This window comes from Phodopus roborovskii, unplaced genomic scaffold, assembly GCF_943737965.1.
Source record: "Phodopus roborovskii unplaced genomic scaffold, PHOROB, whole genome shotgun sequence".
NCBI lineage: Eukaryota > Metazoa > Chordata > Mammalia > Rodentia > Cricetidae > Phodopus > Phodopus roborovskii.
In genome coordinates this window covers 33,908-54,485 of record NW_026125283.1, presented here as the reverse complement: position 1 = coordinate 54,485, position 20,578 = coordinate 33,908, and the positions used below count along the sequence as shown (strand labels likewise).

At 43.6% G+C, this 20,578-nt stretch overlaps 1 pseudogene; it reads left to right on the top strand.

Annotated features, from left to right (window-relative positions):
* Window positions 1–3,420: 3,420 nt before the first annotated feature.
* On the top strand, window positions 3,421–3,886 carry LOC127233817 (chromobox protein homolog 3-like; annotated as a pseudogene).
* The last annotated feature ends 16,692 nt before the right edge of the window (window positions 3,887–20,578 follow it).

Genomic DNA, 20,578 nt, shown 5'->3' with positions numbered 1-20,578 from the left:
CTAAAACTGAAGCTTTACTTGGACCGCAGGAAGATAAAACACAGGACATTGGTGTTATTAACACCACAGTCTAACCAACTGAACTAACCTCCCAGCTAAGTAGTATTCTACAGACGACCTCTACAGTTAGGAAAGAAAACAACTGCCAATTGAGACTTTGGTTTTGTTTGTTTGTTTATTTGTTTGCTTTGTGTTTAGGGACCCCCCCCCTTTTTTAAATTGTACTTTTTAAGCTGGCAACGTAAAAAACAAGAAGACAAAAACACGCGTTGCTGTAAGTTGAAAGTTTCTGTGAACAGAAGACAATTTTGTACGAGGGCAAGTAATGCCACGATGCAATGATTCCTGACCGGACAGACTGGCCCTGGACAGCCCAGTCCACTCGCTCAGTGGCCACCCAGGCTGCCAGGCTCCCTCTATTCTCACTGAGTTCGCCTCCTGCGCTGTTCTGCCTGTTGCCTCCAAGTGACATTTGATAGCCTTCCCAGTTTTACCGAATCAATTCGTCAAAAATATTTGTATAATGCTGTCGGGGGTTCCTCCGCCGGGTCACGGGTCTCTGCTGAGCTGCTAACGCATCGCCCCAGTCTTGCAGAAGCCTGCGCTCCAGCGGCCGGGAGTTCGTGCCCAGAAGATCCGTTAGTTCGCGGCCGGCCGGGCTTTGCACTCTGGCCACTGTCGAGGACCTGAGAGTCCTGTGTGATGAGTGAGTCCAGGACCAGCGCGCCCCAGCTCCTCATAGGACGGAGTAGTCTCGTTTGTCTTAGGTCTCTGTGAGGCCAAACTCTGCTCAGCTCAAACTTGGATTTACCGTCGGCACTGCTCCAGGAGTTTGGGGGGGGGGGCGCCTGCTCTTCCTGGCCGTTCATAGCTGTCTCAGCGGGGGCACGAAGAGGCCAGAGCCGGCTGTCCTGTCCTCGGCGACTGGAATCGGGGAAGGGCTCCTGGGCTCATTGCGTCCTCCTTTAAGGAAGTCTCGGAGGAGTGGAAAACTTGAGATTCTGAAATGAGGATTTTCAGGTGGCCCAAAAAACATTGACCCTGGCCGTTTCAGTCTGAGAGTCTGCAGATCCTCGGCGACACATGGAACAAACACGAGGCGACTCTCTCAGTCCTGGATGCAGCCGGCGCTGACCCCTGTAGGAACTGATGCCCTGGGGTCCTCTGATCCGGAGGCTGCGACGGTGCTCATCCTGACATCTGAGACAGCCCCTGGTCGCCGCAACCACGAGCTTCCGTGACACGAAATATCTGTGACAACGAAGTCGCCCGCGACCTCGGAGCCTCTAATCGAGGACGCCAATGCAGGGCATCAGCCTCCACCTTCCCAGTCGTTTGTTCTTCCACCCCCTCTGGTGCAAGGAGTCTGTTGACCCTGTTCACGAGGGACCGACCCGCAGAGCTCCGGTTCCCCATCTGGTAGCCTTGCTAAGGCAACAACCACAGAAGGAGACACAAACACAGGCGGCTTCGAAAGAGCGCGACGCGTGACGCACAGCTCCGAGAACGTCACAAGCCACTGCACCACTCTAAACTCAAACGGCTTTACCGCGGGTCCCAGGGCCCTGTGTGCGGGGTCTTCATTTCAACGCCGTCCCCGCTGTTGATCCAGTAAGTCCACCGTTAGGAAACCTGCAGCGTGCCGCAGCCGACAAGGACCTTACAAACTTTCTCTGGTTATATAACCCATGAAAGCTTCACCCCGAAAGCCCCTGCATTGCCTCTCGGGTCCTCTTCTTCCAGTTTCTCAAAAACTACTGAGATTCTGCGGAGGTGGGGCTCTTGAACACAGCGAGCTTGGTTAGGACATTTTAGCGGGACAGTTACTTTCTTTGGGAGAAGGGAGAAGAGTTGACACCTGTCCCTCCCTGTTCGCGATGTCATAAATAGATATTCTGGTCCCACTGGCATGTGTTAGCACAAATCCGTTCTGTCTGACTACCTGTACAGGAAGTTAACATTCCAAAATAAGTACTCCATTTCCGTTGAGTTGTCTCGGTACTACTAAACTGCTTGTTAAATCGCATCTTAAAAGGGAACTTCGGATTCCTGTCTGGGATTCTCCATCGGGGAGACTGTAGAAACCTCAGATTCGGACTTCAGGAGGTCCAGATCGCAGACAGTGAAGCCTTGTAGTAAATTCCTGGGTGTGGGAAAAGCCCCGAACGAGGCCGGTGTCGCTGACCTGATTGTAACAAGCATTTCGATAGTGAGCAGTGTGGGAAAAATTAAGGCAACTGGCTTCTTTGGTCGAGTTATTTCTGAGTGAAAAGGAACCGGCTCCATGTGGTGATTTAAATCTGAAAAGAGGATTAGCCAAGATCTCAATCCTCCTGACAGAGAAGCCAGGCATACCAGATAAAGATGGAGTGACCACCCAGGGCAGCTGACCTGGCATATGTTATTCTCTGGATTTCATCTGCAGTACCACAGTCAATACATCGTGTTTAAAGCCAAAGCCTTGTGGAGTGATTCGCTAAAGCACAGAGCAGTCAGTGATCTAGAATGGGGAGAAGGGTGAATGCCAGCTATATCCAGTTCTTCCTTCCTAGTCATTGTTGTGGGGTACTCAGCAGAGAAGACTACTACCCCACACATGGGCTTAAGCTCATTGAAAGTCTTTATTAGCTGGCCGGTGTCTACACCGGGTGTCCTGATCCCAGTGTAGCACTGGGTCTTTCTCAGAGTGAGCTTTTAAGAAAAAACCATGTACTAGGTTGACATAATTCTGTTACCGAAAACAGTTAGCCAGAAGCAGAGCTGCAAAAACCAAAAAGCAAAGTTAGTGCATTTAAAGACTGTCCCAGAACTATGGATTTGGATAGATTAAGTCTTTGTGTTAACTTTTGGCAGGTGGTGCTTCCTATGTACTGAGGTTTACAGCTGAGTATTACTTCCATCGTGGAGTCTGTAGTGGTAAGGTCTGGGGGCATTCTATGGCCTGGTGTCCTGTTATAACCCTAGGTTTCCATGGCCTCTTCTCTGGTAAATCCCTCAAGGGGTTTACCTTTCTTTAGATCAGCACCCTGGGGTGTATTTGATGGTTTAAAAAGCAAATGGACCAGCTCTCAGGAGGCAGAGACAGGTGAATCTCTGAGTTCTCTGCCAGCCTTGTCTACAGAGCTAGTTCCTGATTTGTTTCTTGTCTGGCTTTGTATCAATAAGATCAGAATAACGATATATAGACTCATGAAAAAGAAATAAGTTTCAAGAAATGATGTCAACAAGATCCTTACTGAGCCCTCCCTTCAGATGTGACTGAGCTGAGGTACTTAGCTGAGAGACTGAAGAATCCAAGGCTTGGAGTATCATCTGATCCATGTACTCTTCATGTCTTTGATTAAAAAAGAAAGAAAGAAAGAAAGAAAGAAAGAAAGAAAGAAGAAAGAGGGGATTCCAATGAAACAATATTGCAAGAAAATGGCAAAGAAACAGAATAGAAAGAGTAAAAGAGTTGAAGAGAACCTGAGGACAATGGGAAGGTGGAGTATTTCAAGTGGAAGGGTTCACAGATATCAATAATGCTTGGAACCAAAAGAAAATTTAGGTTGTCCAGAATGAATTGAAGCATTTCTTAATTCTCAAAAAGCTGGTGAAGAAAAAGATGGTACAAAACAGGAAATCTTTATCTGAATCTGCTCATAGCACATCGAAGAGGAGAGATGCCGCTGACAAACAAGGGGTTTTTCCAGAGGCTTGATTCTGAAGGAATAATCAGTGCCACAGACAGCAGTGCAGAATCAATGATTCTCATGAAATGGAAGGACTCAGATGAGCAGACTTGGTGCTGCCAAAGTAAGCAAATATGAAGTTTCCTCTTATTGTCCTTGTCTTTTATGAGGAGAGGCTGACTTGGCATTCTTGTCCATAAGATGAGGTGCAATAATTGTTTGCATTTTTAGATGTGTTCATATGTAACACATACAATCTGGATCTTACATTTCAATTACTCGTGTTGAAAAATAGTGTTCCAATGAAAAGAGTTTGATGTGTTGGTTTTGAGAGTATTGATAGTAGTTGGGATAGTTTTGGTTTTTGTACTGCATCAAAAAGAACTGATTCTTTTGAGCAGATAAAAGCTTTCTGTAGTTGCTTCCTTTCACAATAGAATATTTGATACCATGTTGTATTTTCTCTGCTTTGAAGACAGCTTTTCTTAAATGCTGGGGAGAGCTTATGGTCAGTAGTCAACTAGAGCTTACTTTTAATGAGACACAGAAGGACCATTCTGGTTTTTTTCTTTGTATTTTTGTGTATGTATAAACACTTATGTAACTGTTTTTCTGTTTTTTTTTCTTGTTTTTAATACTCAAAAACAAAAATTGTAGATGAAAACATGTTGATAAGTTTCCATTATTGTGAACATTTTCCTGAAACCATAACCTTTTAGATTATAAGTAGAGTCTCTAATTGATTGGATAGTTTTACAACAAGCACATCAGAATTTGTGCATAACCACATACAGTAGTTTCTGTAGTACAAATTTTTGTCATTGCAAACTCCCCTTTTGGAAAATAGAATTAGACAAAGTTGTAGCATGATTTAATAACAGGACTAAGCTGGGTGGGGTTGTACATGCCTTTAGTCCCAGAACTCTGAAGGCAGATGGATCTCTGATTCAGGCTAAGTCAGTCTGGACTACACAGAGAATACCTGTCTCTAAAAAAGACTTAAATAGGCATGTAAAGGTTCCTCTAGTGAACCATTCTTTCATGGAAAGTTGAAATCTTCTAAAAGGTTATGATTCATGGAATATCTGTTTGCTGTAGAGATAAAATCATACTTAGAGATGATGTTGACAATTTCAGACATGCTGACATAATTGAACAAAATTTGGCAATATAAATTAATGACTTGCATGCTTTTTCTTTACCCTGACTCATTCCTTTCTAGTAGGATCATTCTTTTCAGTATTTGGGTTCTGGTTCAATGATCTAGAAAAGTAAATTTGTAGTATCAGAATGTCATCCAACTGTATATTTATTTTATTGTAAATAATGGTGAATAAATAATGGTGGTCAATAAATGGTTTTATATTCCAAAAAAAATCCGTTATCAACTTTTGGGTAATAGATTTTGAAAAGAAAAAAACAAAACAATCAAACAAACAAGCAAAACCCCACAAGAGACCACACTCTAATATCATTGTGTGACATTATCAGGAGAATATCCAAGACAACATGGTTGGAACTGCAACTTTTCATATTCTGTCCTGCACACCTGTCTCCCAAATACTTCAGAGAACGATCAGCTTGGTGGGAGCTGTTCATTCTTTAAATATTTGTTAATAGGCACTGTCCCAACGTGGCACTGTGAAGGTTGGGTGGCAAGACTCACAACAACAGAAGTGAGAGGAAAGTAGGAGCAGAGACTAGGCATCCTGTGTAGTGAGGTAGTCCTTCTGTAGCACTGACCACGCCCATTGGGGGGTGGAGCGATGGGCGGAGGTGACCTGAGGAAGGAGGTCGGAGGGGGCCAGGAAGGCGCTCTCTTTCTGGCGTGACTCGGACAGGAGAGGATCGGGTTGAATTTCCTGGTGTTCATCTGTCTTGGTTGTAAGTTATTTCTCCCTGAATAAACATCTATTCGGCCTATTTGTTTATCCTGACCCTTATTTACCGCAATATCTGGTGTCAGAAGCGGAATTTACCTGGGTTTTGCCCCCAGGCGGCAGAAGCCGCCCCCCTCCCCCCACCTTCCCCAACGGGCAGGGTTTAACCAGGTGGACTCACCACAGCTTTGGGACATTTGCCTCTTCCTTACTGCAAAGGAGATCTTTGCCGCTAAAGCAGACCTGAGAAGGCACTTACCGCTTAACATTTTTTGCCCATTTCCGCACGGGACTTTGCATTCGCGCAGAGCCTCTCGGCGGCACCCGCCCGGCGGCACCCGCCTGGCGGCACCCACCCGGCGGCACCCGCCCGGCTTGCACGCGTTTCGTCTTGTGTTACAAGTAACTCCAAAAGTCCCCTTTTAACAAAATTCTGCTTGCCATAGTTTGTTAAGAACTTTTTACAGGAACCGGGATCAGACGAGCCTGGGCGGCTAGGCGCTATTTGATGACACACCTCCAGGCGTAGGAGCGGAGATATACAACTAAAAGCATCAAAGTTCCAGGACAGCAGAATTACACCTAAGGTAATTGTAACATCCTTTGCAATTTAAGCTGATATAAAATCTGAGATAAATTGTTCTATAACTATGGCAGATAATTTTACTATGCAGAACTTTAGGAATTATTTTACTTCATATGTAGAAGGGATTTTAGCAGAAGAAACTTATGACTGGACCAATATATACTTTTATTTTGTAATAGCAATGGGTTTCATCATTAACATGATATTCTTAAAGAAATGGTTTGAGATTACAGCAAACAATAAGGAACTTGTACAAACCATGGGAGACTTAGTAACAAAGATTCGAAACATTGAAAATGATAGAATTCAAAGCATAGAGACAAGGATTCAAAACATTGAAAATGATGGAATTCAAAGCATAGAGACAAAGATTCGAAACATTGAAAATGATAGAATTCAAAGCATAGAGACAAGGATTCAAAACATTGAAAATGATGGAATTCAAAGCATAGAGACAAAGATTCAAACATTGAAAATGATAGAATTCAAAGCATAGAGACAAGGATTCAAAACATTGAAAATGATGGAATTCAAAGCATAGAGACAAAGATTCGAAACATTGAAAATGATAGAATTCAAAGCATAGAAAATATAGAAAGAAAGATTCAGAATATTGAAGATGGCGCAGCGAGCAATCTATTTCTCTCTATTATCTAGTATTCCTGAAGTCCCAAATTTTGTAAACCAATGCTGGCTTTGGAGTTGGATTTGGCTTTCCTTCTCTAAATTCAAGCATGTTGTTAAGATTAAATTCATGGTTTCTGCCTTAAATCAAGAAGCCAATTGGTGTAAGGCAGAAGAAACAAAATCTGGGGACTCATATCTTATGCAATTTTCTCTCTGAAATCCTAATTTTCTCACATACTTTTAATGCTTATTGTTGTCTTTCCCTAATGCATACCTTAAAACTTGAAAATTTTACTTTAATATTGATGTGTAACTTTTCCACAAGGAATAATAACGATTCCTAACAGCAGTCTTTGAACTTTCCGGAAAGAAGATGGGGCCCCCACATCATCATTTCCACTTGACTCAACCTGATGCATCGGAACTACAAACATCACCCTAAAACCGGTTTGAGACTGTTTTGCTCTAGACAACTCATGACTAGCTAGCTGTAATGGTGCACCTTTTTATTACACCCTGGCCAGTTTCAAATAGAACTACAGTCAAGAATTTTCTGCCACACAGTGACTAACTACATATGTCACAGCCAGTTCTGTTGAGAAATTTGGTTGCTAAAAATTTTCTTCCTACAGGATCCATTGGAGCAATCATCGTCCCATTTCAGCAGGAAGTAATCTTAATATGACTACGCCCCCTTTCCCTACCCTTGGAAATTTGGGATAATAGTCATCGTCTTTGGGTTGGTTTTAGTTATTTGGGATTGGGTGATGCTTACACTGGTTTATCTTTTAGACAGGAATAGGGAATGGTGGGTAAAGGTATGGTTTAGATGGGATATAAGTAGATTAGCCTATTTCCTTGAGAATTTGAGTTTGAATGAGATAGTATTTTACAGCTTACATTGTTATGCATTCCTATGTGGTAAGCTATGTAAAATTAAGTTTATATTTTGTTATATTGTGTTAAATGTTTCCACTTATAATATTTATGCACATTATTTTTTACCATATTCTATGTATGTATACTTTTCTTGTGTTCAAGACATTTTGTATATTGATACAATTTGGGATATTTATCTTGCTGCCCTTTATAGTTCTACCTCTTGTCTTGACACTTATACTCTACCTCTATTTTTAGGGATTTACATGTAGGTATATGTAAATAGTTATATTGTTTAAGTATTTGTTCCTGCTTTACTCAGGAAAGTTTTAATCAGTCTTTTTAGCTAAGTTCCCGAGTATTATAGATTATCTTCACTCACATTTCCTGTACCTATGAGATTAGTCAGATATAGATGCTTAATCTTCAATCCTTCATAGACATGCAGAACATGGCATTTAAATGTTTTAATATTAGTACTCCATTGACATGAGACACTGTTGCTCCTGACAGCACCGTGCATTTTCCCGAAAATATGTTGGACACTGTTGTTGCTCCTGCTGGAGTTCAATCTCGCCTCAGCTAATGGCCTGTTGGGCATAGAATAGCCCCCACCTTGACCACTGATTTGGACATGCAGTCCTATGTGCTTGCAGGAGACAAATATAGAAGACTGCTTGACCTTGCCAAGTCAGGGTAAGACAGCCATTCTATTTCCCTGCTGTTGTTGTGGTCTGTCAAGTTCTCTTGGCCTTAGCCAAATCTGGGTGTACCAACGTCGCTGTGAGACCTAGGGTGACTGTTCAGGTGGCTTGCTGTTTCTGTCCTTGCTGCACCGTTTTGGAAGTTGTCCATCCGCATTTCCTGTCTACTCTAGTATTGTTATTTTCCTTCTCAGGTCTTGATGAGGTTGAAGATTAAACTATCACAACTATTATTCTCTCTTCCTAGTTAGATATATTAGGTACTAGACTTACGTTTTCCAGCTTAGGACAACTCTATTGTAAACTCCATTATGCCCCTCACCCTAGGACTAGATATGTAGGTCATTTTGTTCTCGATTTTCCTTTTCTTAGAGCACACTTGTTATTCACTGTTTTGTATATAGTTTTGTATTAAGCCTAAATCTTTTCTTTAGACTAAAAGGGGAATTGTAGTGAGGTAGTCCTTCTGTAGCACTGACCACGCCCATTGGGGGGTGGAGCGATGGGCGGAGGTGACCTGAGGAAGGAGGTCGGAGGGGGCCAGGAAGGCGCTCTCTTTCTGGCGTGACTCGGACAGGAGAGGATCGGGTTGAATTTCCTGGTGTTCATCTGTCTTGGTTGTAAGTTATTTCTCCCTGAATAAACATCTATTCGGCCTATTTGTTTATCCTGACCCTTATTTACCGCAATAATCCTGCACTATGGTTTCCCTGCGTGTGAGGCCTTCCAGAGCCCAGGGTGGGGTGAGGTGGAAAACAAATAGAAAATAGTGAATATTTCCTGTAAGACCTATCCAGAAGCAAGCTCCCATAGCTCTCTATTGGGCTGACCAGGGTAATGCCAGACAATCTCTCTGTGGTGACAAATGTCCCACCGTAGGCTCAGCTACTTTGAAGACTTGGGTCGAAGTTGGTGGAGCTGTCTGCAGAATCAGTGCAGCTTTACTAAAGTGTCCTGGGTCATCTTGGAGACTCCATAGACTCAGCTTACCTCCAGTTTTCTCCGCTTGGTGCTTGCAGTTGGTGTGGCTTGACTTCCTGTTCTACAGCCAAGCCTGTGGCTTGCTTACCAGCCTCCCACAATGTTGGCCTTTTAACGATGCCCTAGAACCCTAAGCTGTAGTTCTGTGGTGGGGCAAGACCTTGAGATTGCCTCTGAACATTCAAGAAGGCAATACAACATGACTTAATATTGCTGATTTATCAATGTACTGTTCACACTCACTCTACAAAACAGTTCAACTCTACATTATTATGAGAAAACGTAAGTGTTTTTGATGTACTATGAAGACTTATAATTAGGAATAAGCCTTTGAGATAAAGAAAATGCAATAATTAGGACTGAGGAGATAACTCAGCAGTTAAAATGGTCTGCTGCTCTAGTGCAGCAGTTTGGTTCCCAGCATCTACATCAGGTAGCTCATTACCCCAGCTTTCAGGGATCTGATGCCCTCTTCTAGATTCTAGAAGCACCTGCACTCATATATGCACATACTCCCACACAGACATATCTACACATGTTTACATAGTTAGAAATGAAAAAAGAAAACTAAATTGATTTTTTTTTCTCTAATTTTGCTGCTAAGGATCAAAGTTTTTTCTTTTTTTTTTTTTTGAGACAGGGTTTCTGTGTAGCTTTGGAGACTGTCCTGGAACTAGCTCTGTAGACCAGGCTGGACTCACACTCACAGAGACTGGATTGCCTCTGCCTCCCGAGTGCTGGGATTATTAAAGGCATGTGCCACCAACATCTGGCTAAAGCCATTGTCTTGAGTATTGTGGGAAAGTACTCTAATACTGAGTCACATCCCAATTTCTTTTGGCTGAATTTTTAAGATTCTTTGTTATTTCTTACAATGATATTCTTAATATCCAAAGTATTTCAAAATAATTCCTTAGTCTATACCTATTAAATTCCATATTTTTCTAAATAATTTTTCCCAAAATAAATATTATACACCAACAATAGCTAGTCCCTTAGAAATGTGAGCATCCTTCTTACTCATATGTGGCAGTGTTGGACCCTAATTCCGGGGTCCTGATGGGCCGATGGGAGAGCCCTACGACACAAACATCAAAACCAGGAGATGCAACAAGCAAGAGGTGTTTATTGAAGGACTGTACTTGGGTGTCAGCAATCTCTGGGAAAGCTGCACACACCCCAAAAGGTTCAGGCTCCTTTTTATAGAGACAAGCTGCAAATCAGCATACATGCATGAGGCACAAGGTGATTGATTACAAAGTATGATCTCATGTTTGAGAGATCACCCAGGTATGACCTGTTCTTATTCAAGGGATAAACCATAGAATGACTTGGAAAGTCCCCAGACTGTCCATTGCCAGGAGTGACCCAGACAGGGCTGTTCATCTGGAATCATTTGTTGCAGGGTTGGGGACCTATTTCCTTGTTGTGGGCCAAGACCTGTGAGAAATTTTTTTCATATTCTGGCTTTCTCTTGGCTGTACATTTAGAGCCTTCAGTTATTCCACAAAGGTTTGATGATTTAGTAACTAGCCCTATTTAACAAGATCAATCTAGCATATACCCACTAGCCCCATCACCATAGTAATCTTTCTTGTTCTCATACTTCCTGTTCTTCCCCCCCCCATGTCAATGTTCATTCTTTATGATTTTCTATATTCTGCTTGCAAGAACTATTTTCTTGCCCCTTTCCCTCATCCTTGCTCTGCAAACTAAAATCAACAGGAGCTTCTTGAAAACTAAGAGTTTCTCTAAAGAAATGATTTTACATACTACACTTACTCATTGTTGAGCTGTTAAACCGATGACAGCCTCTTCCTTTATGACTATCACCATTGGAAAAAATGGTTTCTTTTAAAAAATGCTCTTGCTGTACCCTTGGGTATATATGAAGCAATAGCAGTCCAACAAAACTAAACTGATACAATCTTCTCCCCTATAGACTAGATAGACTTGATTAAAGCTGTTTTAAAGCCTAGATCACAATTACAATAGATTACCTGGTTCAGAGAAGAGACTAAGACCATTGAACAATGCACTAAAGCCAAAGGTATGGATATATTCTAAGATCAAATTATTGGAGAAGGAGACTATGCTTCTTTGGAAAGGCAATGTCTATATGATGGCCACCTCTTGGCTTTATGCCATGCATCAGCTTTGAATGCTTGGGATAGAACTGGTGAAATAGGAAAGAAAATTGAATCATTTACAAAAAGGGAGCCTTCACAAATTTCTTACAAAGACTGGCATTAGCAGCAATTAGAATTGTACCAGATTCAGAAGCTAGACAAATAATAATTGAAACTCTGGCTTTTGAAAATGCTAATTCTCAATGCAAAATGATAATTAGGCCTTTAAAGGCAAAGTCAGCAAATTTGGAGGATTGGATCTGAGATACAATTAATATTGAAGCTCAAGACCATGATGATGATGATGCATGGATGGGAGAGGTGATTTCAAGAGGTTTGAAGAAAACCGGCAATGTCAAATGTTTTAATTGTGGCAAACAAAGTCATCTTAGAAGGGACTATAAACAAGTTGTCTCTAGAAGCAATGCTTTTTTATAATCCAAACGCCCCTCCCTTCTATGAAGAAGGTGTGGCAAAGGCAGGTCAACAAGAGACATTCAAGGCAATCCTTTACCGTTGGGAAATGCCTGAGGGGCCTCTCAAAGACCCCTATGCCAAATCTGGTTCAATCATTCCCTGTCATCATAGAAGAAACTCCTTCTCAGAGAAATTAAAGAACCTAATGCCTATTATAAGAAAACATACTGCTCTGGATGATAGAAGAGCTTTAGAAGATAAAAGAAAAAAATTCAAGAGAATTGCAGTTGCTGAATAGGATAGGTGTAGCATAAAGGTGGAAACAAGCAAACCAACAACAACAACAAACAAAAACAAAAACAAAAAACAAAAAAGGAAAACAAATAGACCTTAGTGGCTCTGATAAGCAAGGCTCAGCCACCTATCTTCAATATGTCAAAAAGACAAGCAAGGCAAAGCAGAAAAAGGAGATTTTTCTCAGTGAGGACACATAGGGAAGAGGAACTAGTAAAGACATTCAATGACACCTCCAAGTCTATCTTTGGGGGACCCTAACATGAGGTTCAGGTTGTTTTTGTTGTTGTTTTTTAAGGGCATGAGATTAACATAAGTAAGCAGTCCTGGCTAAGGTGCAACCCCCTTCATCATCATAGTCAGAACTGTGTGAAATCTTGCTCAAACTTTTCCACTGGCTGGCACCAGGGCCCCAATCTGTAACTGGAGTTTCTTTCCTTCCTGGTTCCACAGCCAATCAGCCCATATTAATTATAAACTTTTTGGCCAATGGCTCAGGCTTCTTATTGGCTAGCTCTCTCTTAATTATTAACCCATTTCTATTAATCTAAGTATTTCCACGTGGTCTTATCTGACAGGAGAAGGGTCTGGCCCTGTTACTCCTTCCTCAGCTACATCCTCTCCTGGCAGCCTCTCTGTGTCCTCTTCCTAGAATTCTCCTCTCTGGTAGCCCAGCCTATATTTCCTGCCTGATTACTGGACAATCAGTATTTTATTTATCAGCCAATAAAGGAAACATATATACAGAAGGACATCCCCCATCACTAGTCCTTTCTTTTTCCCAGCATAAGACTCATTTATTTGGAGTCCATTATCTCAATAGCCTCATAGCTGAAGGGAGTGGCACAAGTGTCTCTTCTTAGAATATCTTCCCCCCTGCAATTGCATGTGTACATTTCCTCCCACTACAGTCATACACAGCCCATTCCATGAAGTGACTAGAACTATGTTTGGTATATATCACACTCAAAAATGTTAATAAAAGATATTTAAATATTGGAATGAGGGCTAGAGAGATAGCTTAACGGGAAAGGTCCCTTGATCTTGCCCTGCTTTGTTTCCCTAGCCAGAACCCATAAGGCAGCTCACAAACAATACATAATTCCAGTTCTAGGGAATCTGATTGCCTCTGAGAGCACCAGGCACGAAGGTACATACATGCTGTGTGTATATATGCTGGCAAAACACTCATACAATCAATAAATTTAATAAAAAATTTAAATGTTAGAATGACCGTGATAGGATATTTTTGCCTTAGAAAATTTCGTTTAAAACCATCAAGCTACATTCCAAAACAGTTATAAGTGAATCCAGAACTCTCAGTTCCTAACTCTAGAATGTAACCAGCCAATCCAAATCCTTCGCCAGACCAGAGAATTCTGGTACTTATCTCCCCTCGTGAGGGTTTTTATTATATACATATATGTATGTCAGTATAAACGTGTTATTTATTAATGTGTGTGCGTGTCAGACAGCTTTTGTGGAGTTGGTTCTCTTTGCGCCTTTTACATGGGTTCCAAGGATCAAATTCAAGGTCTCTAGCTTTGAGCAGTAAGCACTCTCCACGCATTTCCCACAATGAGCCATCTGACCGGCCTACATACATTTTTTTTTTCAAGTTAAGAGCATATTTACTGTGTAAAGTTAAGAGCATATATATATTAGTTCTTCGTTGCTTTTCTCTGAAAGACCCCCAGAGACCCCAAGAGTTTGGAGCCTGTCAGGGGGAAGGCCCTTGCCCCCAAGAGACGAGACCAGACCACTGGATGCAAGTGCAAGAGGTTGTTTATTGTTTACACAGGTACCTGTGGACGCTTCAGTCTTTCGGGGGACTGAGCGTGCTGAGGTTAAAACTCAGGCAGTTTATATAGGGTTGGGGTGGCAAGAAGCAGGCTTACAGAAGCAGAAGCATGGTTACAGGGATTTCATTGTTTCATCTAAATGTTGCAGTTGTAGTTAACCAAGGACAGTTGGTTATTCGGGTTGGGCACAAAGAATACAAAGAATTCAGTTATGACTATCTCAACATACTGGACACTGTCTTGCTGACCTTGCTTTAGTCCAAGCTGCAGACCACAGATATCTGGTTGGCGTTGGATGAGAGCAGCACCTGGTTCCCTCCTGTACTTTTCTCATAGTTTGACCTTGGCAAATTAGCAAGAGCAATTTAAACAGGCAATAGCATAGTGGGGGTCTTTCATTCCCCCTTTTTCTATAAAATGAATAAAACCCTTTATTCATGGTTTTTCAGTTTTCATTTGTTTTAATTGCTGGTACTGCTGGGTCAAAACTAGGGCCTGAACAACTGACAAGTGTGTGTGTGTGTGTGTGTGTGTGTATTTTTGAACAGTACCAGTCTATTTAAAATGCATCCAGGCAGCAATCCTGTCTACTTTCAGGGCGGTGGGAGTTGTCAGGAGCACAGTGTAGGGGCCCCTTCCAGTGGGGCTCTAAGTTCTTAGTCTGATGTCTCCGAACCCAGAAGGAATCGCCAATCTGGAAAGAGTGGGGCTGACAAGAGGTTCTTTGTTCCTCCCGGGATGCGGCGCCAGAGGTTTCCAGACCTCTTCTTGGACTATCTGTAAGGCTCATAGATGCACCTGTATGGAAGGGGTGTTTGCAAAATCAGAAATGTCAGCATCAAAGAATGATACAGCTGGTGGTGGACTGTCATATAGTATTTCAAAGGGAGTTAGGCCATGAGGGCCTGGAGTGTTTCTGGCCCAATAGAGAGCCAGAGATAGAGTTGTACCCAGTCCCTAAAGCCAGTTTCAAGCGTTAATTTGGATAAAGCCTCCTTAATGGTTTTATTTATTTTTTTTTTACCTGTCCTAAACTCTGGGGTCTGTAAGCACAATGTAGTATCCAATTTATCCCCAGCAACCTGGCCACCAACTGACTTACCTGGGAGATGAAGGCAGGCCCATTGTCTGATTCTATTACCTGTGGCATCCCATATCTGGGAAAGATTTCTTTTAATAGTTTCTTGGTGACCATTTTTGCAGTCTCATGTTTGGTAGGAAATGCTTTCATCCATCCTGAAAAGGTGTCTATAAAAACCAGTAAATATTTATAACCATACATTCCAGGTTTGACTTCAGTAAAGTCTATTTCTCAATGGACATCAGGCCTATGGCCACAAAGCCGGGTCCCAGAATTCAGTTTGGTTTTTCCTTGGTTTATCTGGGCACAGGCCAGACAGTTAGCAGTTACTTGTTCCAGTAATAAATTCCGATTGGGAAGGTAAGTTCCAATTTCTTGTTTATCTAGCAAAGTTTTCATCTTTTTGGCACTTAGATGAGTCAGTTTATGGAGGTGGTCTATTAACATTTTTGCCATTTTTATAGGCAGTATAGTCTTTCCTTGGTAGACCCAGCATTGCCGATTGGGGTCATAATCTGCACCTAGTTTCTGAACAATGTCCAAATCCGTTTCATCATAGTCCCAATCTGGAGTCTTAGCTGTTTCCTTTTCAGTCAATATGCTAATAGTCAATAGTTGGGGGCTTAAGGCTGCTTGTTTGGCTGCTTCATCAGCCAGGCGATTTCCCTTTGCCTCCAGGCTTTCCCCTTTTGATGTCCAGGGCAATGCATTATGCTCAATTTCTTAGGAAGGAACAGGGCCTTTAATAATGTTAAGATTTCATTTTTATTTTTGATTTCTTTGCCTTCTGATGTTAAAAGGCCCCTTCTCCGATAAATTTTTCCATGGACATGGGCAGTGGCAAAGGCATACCGGCTATCAGTGTACACATTAAGCTTCTTACCTGTTGCCATCTGGAGAGCCTGAGTCAGAGCAAAGGGTTCAGCTCGCTGAGCAGAGGTGCCTCCGGGGAGTGCAGTGGCCCATATGACCTCTGAGGCATTCGTCACTGCAGCCCCTGCCCGTCTCTCACCATTTAGCAAGTAGCTGCTGCCGTCCGTGAACCAGGTGTAGTCTGCATCTTTCAAGGGCTGATCGGACAGATCAGGCCGTGTTCCATGCATCTCTGCAAGTATCTGCTGACAGTCATGGGACACTGGTCCCTCTGGCAGCGGTAACAAGGTGGCTGGGTTCAGGGTTACTATTAGGGGTGGCTGTTGTATGGCCAGCCCATGCCCCCTGTTTCTGCCCAGGCCAGGGGGTATTGTTTTAACCATAAGTCCATTCCTTCCTGCTGTTCAGGAGGCTTTTTAAAAAGTCTATATTTATTTTCCAATTGTAAAGTTAATATTTGAAGTGGAGCCCCTTGTGGGCCAGAGACTTTAGCTCCTGGTCCTTCAAAATGGATCTGGGCTTTTAATTTAGTCAGTAGATCTCGACCCAGTAATGGATATGAACAGTCCGGTACATGCAAAAAGGAATGTGAGACTTTACCTGATGCGAGATGAACTTTTCTCTCCGTGGTCCATCGGTATTGTTTTTTTTCCGGTGGCTCCTTGTACCCAAGCTGTTTTGGTACTCAATGGCCCGTTCGTTTCAGTGAGAACTGAATGTTGGGCTCCAGTGTCCACCAAGAAGGTGACTGGCTGCCCCCCGACTCTTAAGGTTAGCCTGGGCTCAGGGGGGGGGGGCTCCTGGCCCCGACTGCCCTAGTCTTCATCTAGGGCTAGAAGCTGAGTTGGTCTTTGGGGTCCGTCCCCATGCCTCTGATTTTTAGGTCTCTTAGGGCAATCTTTGACCCAATGGCCTTTTTCTTTGCAGTAGGCACACTGGTCTCGATCTACCCTGGGCCTCCTTTTTTTTTTTTTTTCTTTCTGACTTCCTGCACTATGATTATTCTGAGCTACAGTGGCCAGGATTTTGCTTAATTCTCTCCGGTTCCTATGATCCCTCTCTCTGTCTCTCTCTCTGTCTTTTTTTCTCTCTTTTTTTTTTTTTTTCCCCTCTCTCTCTCCCTCTAGCTCCTTTTTAAACTTGTCCTCTCTTTCCTCCTGCAACTTTCTAAGTCTTTCTTTTTTTTCCTCAGGTGTTTTTTTCTTATTAAAGATCTTTTCTGCTTCCTTTATCAGATCCTGCAGGCTATAATCTTGTAAATTATCTAATCTCTGCAACTTAGTCCTAATATCTGGAGCCGACTGCCAAATGAAAGCCATAGAAACATTGCCCCTTTGCTCGTTACTATCAGGATCAAAGGGTGTATACATACAGTAGGCTTCCTTTAGCCTCTCCAAAAATGCAGTCGGAGTTTCCTCCGGTCCCTGGGTTATCTGTCTTACCTCAGCCAAATTCGTGGGACGGCGTCCCAGGCCTGCGGAGACCCGCTGTGAGTAACTGGCTATAAAGTCGTAGGTGTTAAAGTCCCAGCAGGGACGATTTAGGGGAAAAATTTCCTCAATTTTATTTGGCAACTGAGTGGGCTTTTTTATCATCCTCTAAGACGGTTTCTCCCAGGAAGATGCGTTGTTATTTTTTTTTTCCCCCCCGAGGTTAGGAGGACCTGCAAAAGCCATATTCAAGTAGGTTAGAGAGCTACAGGGTCTTTGGAGAAGGAGGGGTTGTTAGATTTTTCAATTATAAAGGTTGGACGCCAAGAAAGACCAGTATTGAAATTGAAATTGGCCTCCTTCCAGCAGCCTGGTGCAGGGGAAAGGCTCAGCAGGTTCCTTCGGTGGCTGGCTCCCTTTGATCTCGGAGTCAGCTGGCTACCGGGGAGTCCAACACAGTTTTTTTTTCCTTTAACCAACTGATTGTGAGCTCGGCTCTGTACATCATCAATGATCTAAAATAAACTTAAGGGGGTGGTTAAATATTGTTTCATATTTTTTTCGAAATAAAGAATCAGACAGATAAACAGAACAGACAAAACACATAGACAGCCGGCATAAGGACACGCTGCGCGTTTTCGGCCGTAAAACCGAAACCAGATACTGAGTTGGAGGCACAGAGGATCTTAAGCCCCCTGGCCCCCCCAAAACCACGAATCCCTGGGACTCGTGTGGGCCCCGAAAAATCGGGCACCCCAGATCCCTGAGACGTCTCCCAGGGTGGCGGGTAGAAGTCCGAGCTCGTCAGCTCCTTCTCAAGCCGCCTACAGACTCGACTAGCCTCAGCCGATTACCGATCGCTGCGCAACAAGCAACAAGTAAAAGACATATGAACAAGACAACAAAGAACAGAAATTAAGCGCTGGCCAGCTTACCTCCCGGTGGGGTGTCAGTGTCAGTCTCTAGGGGGAAGGGTCTCCAATCTCGGTGGAACCTCCAATGAAAGACCCCCAGAGACCCCAAGAGTTTGGAGCCTGTCAGGGGGAAGGCCCTTGCCCCCAAGAGACGAGACCAGACCACTGGATGCAAGTGCAAGAGGTTGTTTATTGTTTACACAGGTACCTGTGGACGCTTCAGTCTTTCGGGGACTGAGCGTGCTGAGGTTAAAACTCAGGCAGTTTATATAGGGTTGGGGTGGCAAGAAGCAGGCTTACAGAAGCAGAAGCATGGTTACAGGGATTTCATTGTTTCATCTAAATGTTGCAGTTGTAGTTAACCAAGGACAGTTGGTTATTCGGGTTGGGCACAAAGAATACAAAGAATTCAGTTATGACTATCTCAACATACTGGACACTGTCTTGCTGACCTTGCTTTAGTCCAAGCTGCAGACCACAGATATCTGGTTGGCGTTGGATGAGAGCAGCACCTGGTTCCCTCCTGTACTTTTCTCATAGTTTGACCTTGGCAAATTAGCAAGAGCAATTTAAACAGGCAATAAGCATAGTGGGGGTCTTTCATCTCCACGTAGCAAGGCCATGCCGCCGCTGGCGTTTCAAAACCTCTCATCCTTCTCTGTCCTTGGCTTGCATGAATGACAGCTCCGCGGTGCCTTGGAATTACGCACTTCTCCGTTTTTTAAGTCTGGGTTCGCAGCATCTATCCTTGGGACGCTACTCCTGGCTCCTGATTTGAACAGCCGCCGGGAAAGAAAACAATGCGGGACTTGGTTTCAGTTCGGCGGGCACCACTGAAAAACCCAGCTCTCTAGCCTTGCATTCCAGGGGGCTAAAAGCAGGCGCAGCTGGCCCAAAAGGGCCGGTGCGCAGGCGCGCCCAGGCTCCTCATTCCGGAGGCTCGGTGCCTATTGGCTCAGAGCCTTGGCGGAGCCCTATGGGATGGTTACGTGCTGGAGGCGGGCTACGCCGCCGTGTCCCAGCTGGCGAGAGCTCCCGGTGTTGGCTTTGTGGCGCCAGTGCCTGGGTGCGCCTGGTTGGTGTCTTGCAAACGGCTAGCTGACCTCTCGGCCTCACCCTCCTACCTGACAGACGCTGGGACCGAACCCGCCGCCGCAGAGTGAGCTGTCCCGGAAGCTGCGGCTCCAGGGTCCAATTCACCGGAAGTGCCGCCTAGGGCGGCCGGGTAAGCTTGTGGCCCGGCAGTGCGGCTTTTGGCGATATGAGCGAGGGTCGGGGCCCGGGCGCAGTGACGCTGATGGCTGATGCACCGTCAACGAAAAGTTAGGAGGAGAGCCTGTAGGACTGTCTTGGAGGTAGTAATGAAGCCGGACGTGGAGGCAGTCTGTAGCCTTCCTGAATGTCCAGAGAACCAGGGATGTTGGGAGGAACCCCCCTCCCCAGTCTTGGGGGGTCAGAGATTAGTTAAGCTGCAGTGGAATCTGTTTGCTCAAAACATTCCATAGTCAGTTATTTTTAGGGACCTTGGTTATATGGTACTTCGCATTCATGTATCGTATTCCTATAGTTTTAAGTGTGCAAAGAATGAGTCTTGATTTCAGGAATGGAAACAGTACTGCATCTATTAGTCACCTCAGCGTTTGGGAGGTGGAGGCAGGAAGGAGAATCGCAATTCTTGAGGTCAGCCTGAGCTACATGAGACCCTGTGATACAAAAGGAATTGAGTGTGATACAAAGAAAAAGAAGTAGGATGAAAAGAAGGCCTACGGTTTTGTTGGGAAGTTACCATTTCTCAGAAGAATTCTTGTTAGTTTGTGTAGAGCAGATCAGAAAGGGACTGCTTCTTGAAGGAGGAACTAGTTATAAGCAAACGTGAGAAGCAGCAAGATTTGGCTGAAGGATGATGTTCAGGATTGGAAAGTGGATGGAACAGTATTTAAATGGCTTGCTGTAAAAATCTGTAAGCTTTGCAGCTATGTTTAACACTGTTGCTTTTTCCTCTAGGAGAGGGAAGAATCCAATATTGAGTATTTGTGAACTAGAGACCTTGTGGAGCCAAAGGGAAAAGTCGTTCAGTTCTTGTTATGGTAAGTGGCATATGTTTGTTTCTATATAAGTGTGAATTTTGAAGTAGGGGATGGAGTAAGAAAGAAGGTAAAACATACTTGGGAAAAGGAAATGGATTTGTTGCTAACATAGTAATGACAAAACCGGGCCCTGTCATGCCAGTAAAGTGTACTTTACATGTCCAGCAAGCATGCATATATTCACAGCAGGTGTGCGGCAGTCGCCTCTCTTGATTTGCCATAC